Here is a 9,635-nt window from a genome sequence, read left to right as displayed (position 1 = left end):
TACTTGTTGAAAATCAGTGATGCATTTGTTAGAGAATATAATTCATCGTTTACAGTATCTTTTAGGTGGTATCATCATAACAATAGAAGGTGAATAAAATATTCCCAATAAATTTATATAGCATTGAAGAATTATGTCTTCTGTGGACATTTTATAAGTGCATTTTATATTGCAATAAATTTTTTTTCTCTTTAAATTGTATTCTAAGTTGGTTTTCTAGTGTAACTTTTTTTTAATGTTTGTGTAATTCTGCATAATGCAATACCTGGTGATAACTTAGATATCCCATTCATCTATTCATTTATTGTTAACCTGTCTAAACCAAAAGGGATTTCAAGAAGTTCGAAACCTGGGCAGCTTGTATCAAGAGTACTTAATGTAGATGAGAACTTTCCCACTGCTTCAGCAATAATGAAAGTGCCTGAGTTAGTCAGTTCCTGTGGTGGTAGAAGTACTGAATTTTTTGGACTGGAAGACACACCAAACCATGAGATGCACCAAGGTTTTAGAGAAGGAAAATAGGAAAATTTTTGAAGCAAAAAATGTGGTAAAATATTTAATAACATAAATAACGTACTCCCCCCCCCTCCGCTGCCACCAGCCGGGTAAACTTCATTCAGACTCTTAAGACGCACCCCCATTTTCCTCCTAAATTGGGAGGGGTGGGGGGGAGTACGTCTTACAGTCGAAAAAATACAACAGCTCAATACAATAGGGTAACCAACGTGCCTGACACTAAGCTCTTAAGAAACCAGCTTATTCATTTAACAAATATTAAATGCACTCTTGATTTGTAATTCAGTATCAAATCAATCCTTTTTATTAGGGCTTCATGGCAAATTGGGTGTCTTTGGTAGCAGTTTTACAAAAGACAGAGTTGTCCTTAAAAGGGCTGATACTAAGAACTTTAAAAGTTCTCTAAGGCATTTATACTCAGAACTGAATATGCCTGAGGTACGTATTGTAGTTTGGTATATCCTCACGTTTTATTTGCATATCTTGTACAGCCAGCCATGCGTTACAAAAAATGCTGATTCTGGGGCTTCTTATCTTGAGGTTTTGATACATTAGATGTGCCCAGGAATCATAGTTCCACAAATGATACATATGTAGCCATAACTGGATACCGTTTATATTAAATGATGTAAATTGAGTACGTTTCTTTCCTGCTCAGTCAACAAACTTCGTGAGTATTGCTGTGGACTCGTGCATAGGGGTTAGGATTCGTGGTGACAATCTTGGCCTTATGTGGCCCACCAGCTTCCGCCTGACAGCCAGTGGCTCTCTCCCCACTGTGGTCACTCTGCTCTAGCTCTGTTCTTAGCCATGCCTCTGAAGGACCAAGGCCATGGCTGCCTCATGAGCGTTGAAAGTGCCGTTCTCCACACTGGGTCACTTGTAAGATCTACATGTCCTCCTCACTTGACGTACATCTCTGCTTGTGCTCAAGTGCCCTCCTAGGTCTTCTCTCTCTCTCTCTCTCTCTCTCTCTCTCTCTCTCTCTCTCTCTCTCTCACACACACACACACACACACACACACACACACAGTTTGTCCCCTCGGAAATACAAGCTCAGGACGGGTAAGACACTTGGTTTTATTCACTGCTGCATTCTCAGGCCTAGAACAGTGTGTGTATAATGGGATATTTTATCTGATGAGTGAATAAGATTTACCTTTCCTTGAAGAACAGTGGAGAAAGGAGCACCTTCCAGCAGTGGTGGGTGCAACACAGAGGCTCTGACCTCCATTACTGTATTCCTGGCCCCGGGCAAGTCCGCTAAAGACAGAGCCTCTTGCCCTCTGAAGACCGTGGTTGTTACCATAAAAGACTCCAGTGCTGACTCCTTTCTGATTAGCAAGTGTGCAGGGGTCTCCTCATTCAGCTGACAGCTCTGGAAAGACCAAGACCAGCCTCTCCTCAGCCGCCAGTGCTGATCCACCACCATGTGCACTTGCAGGGATTCAGCCGGCACTTAACACTGGGTGCTTAACGTGAAGAGGCACGTCATTAATGAGGTAAATACGTTTCCTAGTTTCCTGTTACCGTACCAAGCTGGGTGGGTGAGATAACACGGTCATACCTGTATGTGTGCATGTGTGTGATGCTGCCACTCGCTGGCTAAATGGCGGAATCAGCTATGCACTGCTACCATACTAACGCCTGGCATGGCGTCCCCAAACGTAGTGGTTTCAGACAATAACTGTTTCTCACTGTCCACAGTCAGCTGACCAACTCCCTTCTGGTTACTGTTCACATGATGTATATTTTTGTACCCACTTACTCTCAACCCACTGGTATTGCATCTTTGAGTCTGAAGTGTCTCTCTTGCAAACAGAATATAGTTGGATTATATATATTTTCAATCCACTTTCCAATCTCTGCTGTTTAAGTGAAGAGTTTAGTCCACTTACATTAATGTAATTACTAAGAAGGTAGGATTTACATCTGCCATTTTGCTATTTTCTATATGTATTGCACCATTTTCCTCAATTCCATTACTGTGTCCTTTTGTGTTAAATAGATACAGTCTTGTGTGATATTTTAATTTCCTGTTGCTGATTTTCCCATTTTGTTAAGGTGATTTTCTTGGTATCCTGGGAATTACAGTTGACAATTGATAAGAACCTAGTATGGAGCAACACCAGCTTAGCTGCAGTAGCGAACAGGGACTTCACTCCTGTGCAGGTCCGGGCACTGCCTTCCTCTGTGCCGCCGTCACCATGCAGATCACATCTCTGCACCATGTGTGCCCACCAACACGGATTTTAAAAATAGATGTGTAAATATTTTTAAAAACAAGATAGGACCAACAAAAAAAAGGCAAATCAAAAAATATATAATGTCTTTTATATTTAGCTATGTAGTTGCCTTTATTGGTGCTTTTTATTTCTTCCCATAGACTTGAGTGAACCCCTAGGCCTTTCATTTCAGCCTGAAGGATTCCTTCATTTCTCATACAGCATATTTTCTTCTGAGAAATCCTCTCAACTTTTATCTGTGAATGTCATTTTTGAAGAACTGTTCTTCAGTTTTGAAGAACAGCCTTGTTAGAGTTGCTGGTTGACATTCTTTTTCTTTTAGCACTTTTAGTATAATACCCTATTGCCTCTGGCCTCCATGGCATCTGATGAAAAATCACCTGGTAATCTTATTGAGGATCCCTTGTACCTGCTCAGCCTCCTTATGATGTGTGTAGTCTTTGAGTTGACCCTGCTAGCAGTTGTTACTTTCTAGGATGTGTGGGTTAACATTTTTCATCAAATTTGGGCGTGTTGGGCCATTCTCTCTTCAGATACTCTCTCCAGCACTTTCTTGCCTCTTTCTGGGATTTCCATGATACATTGTTGGTGATTTTGAAGTTGTCCCACATGTCTCTGAGGACCTGCTTATTTTTCTTCTTTTTTCTTTCTATTTCTTGATTGATTTATCTTAAAGTTTGTTTAAAGCTTGTTTATTCTTTTAGTTTGTCTGCTCAGACCTACTGGTGATCCCCTTTAGTGAATTCTTCATTTGTGTTATTGTACTTTTCAACTTCAGGATGATTTCAGTTTGGTTCCTTTTTATAAGTTACATCTCTTTATGGATTATTCCCCATTTGGTAAGATATTGTTCTCATACTCTCCTTTAGTTCTTTAGAAGTAATCTCCTTTAGCTCTTTGAACATGTTTAAAATAGCTGTTTTAGAATGGAAGGGAGGGAGAGAACCATCAATGTGTGGTTGTCTCTCACACGCCCCCTACTGGGGACCTGGCCTGCAACCCAGGCATGTACCCTGACTGAGAATTGAACTAGTGACCCTTTGGTTCACAGGCCAACACTCAATCCACCCAGCCACACCAGCCAGGGCTAAAATAGCTGTTTCAAGGTATGTCTAGTAAGTGCAACATCTGGGCAGTTACAGTTTCTATTGAATTTTCTCTTGGGTATAGTCGTACTTTGTTACTACTTTGCACGTCTAGTATATTTTTGTTGAAAATGGCATTTAATGTGGCAACTCTGGAAATCGATTCAGCCCCTTCCCTAAGGTTTGCTGTGGTTGCTAATTATTTTAGTTCCTGTTTCTTTAGTGACTTAAGTAAACTAATTCTGTAAAGTCTGTATTCTTGATGATATGTGGCCACTGGAGTCTCTACTCAGCTTAATCATCAGCTAATGAAGAGACCGATTTCCTTAAACATCCGTAACCAATTAATCTGCCAGTATTTGCAAGAGACTGTGTATACATGTCAAGATACACATTCCACGGCAGTTTGGACTCTGCCTTAGTCTTTACTTCTTGTACAGAGCTTGAAGATCAGCCAGAGGTAAAGTTTAGGGCCTTCTTGGGGGGGGGGGGGTTGTTCGTTTTTTAAGAATATTTTGGAGCATGTGTATGGCCTTCCACATATACATGGTTTCTAGGTTCCCAGGGATATACCGGAGATTTTCAAAGCCATATTGTTCACCTTGTTCCTCCCTCAGCTTTTCCTTTGAAGCTTTCTGGCTAGCCTGTTGTTTCCCCACCGGTATTTATCACTGCAGGCAGCTTCGATTAAAATACTTGCCAGTAAACGTTTTTGACAAATGATTGCACCGAGAGGCTTTTAGCACCAGGTCAGCTTTAGTCAGGTCAAATTAAGATAAGCCTTTGAATGGGGTCTTCCAGGGAAACACCAGAGATCAGATCGTTACATTTCTTTCAGAATAAGGCTTTGAAAAAGCTACATACAGCTCCGTTCTGTTCCTTTTGGTACCAAGAATGTGGGCGGTAAATTTGCAAGGTTACCAGTGAGCTAGGGAGTGAGGAATGGGAGACACAGGATAAGCTAATATGCCACACAGCTTGTTCTTACTGAGATTCCGCTGTTGTTCTTGAGTATATGTTTTCTGAATTGCTGCAAACCTTTGCTTACATTCCAACTCTGAAAAAGGACATTCTGATCATTTGGGCCAACTTTTTCACTGTTTTTATGGAGAGGTGCATTTTCAGAGCTCCTTGCCATTTGCCAGGCCTGAGTATTGAAGGGCAGATGTTATTTTTGATATTTCTTGACCAAAAAAAAACCCCCCACGTTGTATGGCACAGCTTCCAAATCTGTCTGACAGGGAACACTGACAGCATGTGCCCTCCACTGACTTACGAATTGACATAAGAATATTTTACCAAAGAACACTACTAATGGAAGTGATAATGATTTTTTTTTTAAAACAGCTACTGGTTAGCACTTCAAAAATTTTAAGGCCACTAGCTTACGATAGTCAAAGTCTGTTATAACTATAAAGATGGATGCTAGTCTTCCTCTACAATATGATGGGGATATGCTTTTCTTTATAATAAAAGTTCTTTGATTATTTAGACATGTTATAAAGGGGGTGAGGAACTAAGGCTCTAGTCAGCCCTTGTCTAACTTTTTAATCCTCCACCCCCTGCTTTGTTGAGACATAATGACATATAACACTGCCTACTTTAAGGTACCCAAAGGGTTAAGGTGTACAACATGTTGATTTGTTACACTTATGTATTGTGAAATGACTACCACCATAGCATTAGCTACTTTCTAATTGTTAGAAGAGGTGGAGATGGCGTCTGGCTATTAGAATGGCTGTATTAGGACAAAGGGTCACTCAGTCTGTGGGTTGGGTTTCAGCAGCCTCTGATTTAATTCATGGTACCTGAACTGTCAAAAGACTTAGGTATAAACCAGAATGTTATTTTATTAATCATAAAAAGATAAACTCTGCAATAGAAACTGATACGTAGTTGTAATAGTTTTCACCCCTTTTGTCACACTGCATTATCTTCTAAAGGCAAAGCCAGGCGAGAAATAAGAAACCCAAACTAAAAAGCCTCTATAGAAGCATGGAGCTAGTGTAAGGAAAACAGATCAGATGACCTTCACAAAAATTTCACCAACTACCCTGATGCATAAATAGCCAGCGGAGGAAACTGTCTGACATAATCTGGAACACGATATTCCTTTCCCCAGGGCAGTAGCAGAAACATTATGACAAAGTCTTGTTCTTAGCTCACTGCTGACGTAAAGGGCTCAGATAACACCAGTAAGATACAAATAAAACTTGATTCATTTTGTTTTTTGTTTCTTTTTTTAAAATTCAGTTTTATTCTAGGCATTCTTAAGATTATATACTGGTAGCCTTTTTGTTTAAAGATTTTATTCATTTTTAGACAGGGAAAGGGAGGGAGAGAGGGAGAGAAACATCAATGTGTGGTTGCCTCTCCAGCACCCTATACTGAGGCCCGCAACCCAGGCATGTGCCCTGACTGGGAATCGAACTGGTGACCCTTTGGTTCACAGGCTCACACTCAATCCACTGAGCTATACCAGGGAACCCCTCCCCTCTGTCACCTTTTTTTTTTTGAAGCTTAAATGTTGTTAAAGCTTCTCAGCCAAGGGAATCCCCCTTTCACTATACATAGTTTAATGTTTCATTAACACTTGTCACAAACTGATATTGTCTAACTTCTTTACTTACAAATTAGCATCTCCATCTGAACAGACTCTCCTGATAAGCTCTTTGAGAATAAGGACTGTTGTGTATCGAGTCCTTTTATATCTGCTGAATCATTTATTAATTTTTTAGATCAGATTAGTTTGTAAGATTATTTTTCCTAATTTCATCAGAGGAATAAAATAGCATTTTTTAAATTTATTTATCTTAAGAGGGGAAGGGAAGGAGAGAGGGAGAGAAACATAAACGTATGGCTGCCTCTAGTGCGTCCCCTGCTGGGAACTGGCCTGCAACCCAGGCATGTGCCCTGACTGGGAATTGAACTGCAATCCTCTGGTTCACAGGCCTGTGCTCAATCCACTGAGCTACACCAGCCAGGGCTAAAATGGCATTTATTTTGAAGATTTACTGCCATTGCCTCCATATTGACCGTTTCTGAGATTTGAATTTGAATGATTAACAAGCTACTTCTATCTTGTAGTGGAACAGTACACATTTTACAGGGGTTTGGAGAAAGGATGGTCAAAAGGTATTAAACATTCAGTTATAGGATGAGTAAGGTCTTGGGATCAAATGTCCACCATGGTCATTATAGTTAATAACACTGTATTGCACGGGTGTCAAACTCATTTCCATCAGGGGCCACATCAGCCTTTTGGTTGCCTTCAAAGGGCGGAATGTTATTTTAGGACTGAATAAACACAACTACCCTCAACAGTTAAGGGAGAGCTCAGCACTGCCCCCAGGTGGAAACAAGGTGCTGGGCCGGGTAAAATAAGGCGGAGGCTGGATTCAGCCCACAGGCCTGGTGTTTGCCACCTGTGCGGTTTGTATACTTGAAATTTGCTAAGCGAACAGATCTTGTGTTCTCACCAAAAAGAATAAAAGTGACTCTGAGGTGCTGGATTTTTTAATTAGCTTGATTATGGTAACCATTCCAGTGTATCCACATAACAAGCCATCAGGTTGCTGAACACTGTAAATACATATTGGGTTGACCAAGAAGTCCATGTTTTTTTCCATAAAATAAAGGCACTTTTTTCATTTTCACCAATAACTATTGACTTGGATATTTTGAGTATGTTGGCTATCTCTCATGTGATATAATATTGATGGTTCTCAATTAATGTCTCTATTTGACTGCTACCAACTTCAACCGGTCTGTCTACCTGACTGTGGAGCATCGTCCTGTAAGAGATCTCCAGCACAGGACTTCACAAACCGAGTTGACATACTCAGTCACAGCACCTTCTCCACACAATGCACAAACCTGTTTTGCGTTTTAGTTGCATTTTACCTTTTCTTGAAATAATAAAGCAGACTATGCCGAAAATGTTGCATATTTTCTCCCATCTTCAATATTAAAATGGCTACACAAAAATTCACCCATTTTGATGTTTTTTTAAATGTACATGTGACAGCTACACAATACAATGTAACAAAATTGTTTCCAATGACATTAAAGGCAACTAAGTTATACTTGAGCCTTTTTTGGAAAAAAACACTTTTTGGCCAATCCAGTTCCATTTTTATTTATCAGGTACGATACAATAAAGTTGTAAAATAAAAGCTATATGCTTATTTTGAGAGTGAATAACAGGACTCTGCATGGCTGAAATCTAGGGCCATTTTGTATGGCTACAGAACCAAAAAGTGGGCAGAGCAATAAATGCTTTAGAATATCTTAAGTTTCTCTTAATTATATACTGGAGAAGTAAAACAAAACATTGACTAATTATTCCTCATAGAACATATAGAGAGAAAATAGAATTTAAAAGTTTGAGTTAGCCAACTAGCAAGCCAATGGGCCAAATGCAGCAATAAAAACAGGTTGCCCTTCCAGGTAAGGGGTCGGTGGGTGCTTCCCCACTGTGCTGCCGTGACCCATTCATCAGTCTGCACGGTCAGCTGCTGGAGGCGGCGTTACCAGCTCACATCAAAGCCTGCAAAACCCGTCAAGGTTTTTTTTCAAATATCCATTTAAATTTTTGTTTCTATAAAAAATTAGGAGGAAGCATATCCCCAAAGAAGTTAAGAAAAAGCTTCAACTAGATGCCACCTCAGGCTTTTCATTCCCGCCTGAGGGAAGCGGTGCATGTATCCTGGACAAGATTCTCCTCAGAACTTGAGGGCAAGTCCTGTTCACGTGTGAGCTGAGGACACCCCTCTGCTGTTCGCTCCCACAGGTGCGTGTGTCACGCAAGTGGAGCGGTCCACAATGTGACGGGCACAGTCAGGCAGACAGATGGAACAGTGTGGTTAACACTGTGGGATCGTGGATGCGCTGCATTGTCACCCTCCAGAGTTGAAGCACAGTCTTACTGGGAGAGGGAAGCTGTGTCTAATTTGGATAAATCTGCTCTCAGTTCCACCTGATGGGACGAAAACACCTACCAAAAAATACTGTGAAACTTTCAACATCCATGAAATGGTTTGCTCTTTTTAAAAATGTGAATATAGTTTGAACATTCCATAATCAGAGCTATATATATGCCATTTTAAATAAATGCTTCTATTGCAGGAAACAGTTACTTATATTTTAAAATAACATAACTATGTTGTGTTATAGATCATACTGTGCCTCCAATTATGTGGGTTCCCATTGAGATTAATCTAAGTCATTTTGCTTATTTTCCTTTTCCCTTTTCAACTAGCACATGTTTCTTTCTGCTTAAATACTTAGTTTCCAAAAGTGACTAGAACAATATGCAATTTTTGTTTCTCAGGGAAGCATTTAGGAAGGCCTAAACAATGCAATATAGAGACTGAGCATCTTCTCCTGTAGCCCACTGTACAAACTCTTGTTCTGAGTGTGTTAATGAAAGAACTAAAGATATAAAGCTCAGTGAATGAGTGAATGAATGAATGACTGCAGACACTTGGCATTCCTTCTATTATTATATATTAGTTTTTCTATCAGCCAGTTTTCATGCTTAAATAAATTCCTTCTGCTCACTCAAGGCTGAAAAATAATTTTCAAATCATAAAAAATCCAATAAAGACTCTTAAACTTAGGAGAAATAGTTAAAAGTCACTTAAAAATTCAATTTTTCACTACTGTCCAAAGGTCTCACTCTCTGTAGTAAAAAACAATGGAAGAGGAGGGAGTGAGCAGACTTGAGAAATCCAGTGTAAATCACTGCACTTCAACCACCCGGTGTACACACTGTTTAATCCCCATC

This window comes from Artibeus jamaicensis, unplaced genomic scaffold (assembly GCF_021234435.1).
Source record: "Artibeus jamaicensis isolate MK-2021 breed Jamaican fruit bat unplaced genomic scaffold, CSHL_Jam_final contig_233, whole genome shotgun sequence".
In the NCBI taxonomy this organism is placed as follows: Eukaryota; Metazoa; Chordata; class Mammalia; order Chiroptera; family Phyllostomidae; genus Artibeus; species Artibeus jamaicensis.
This window is presented reverse-complemented; position numbering follows the sequence as displayed.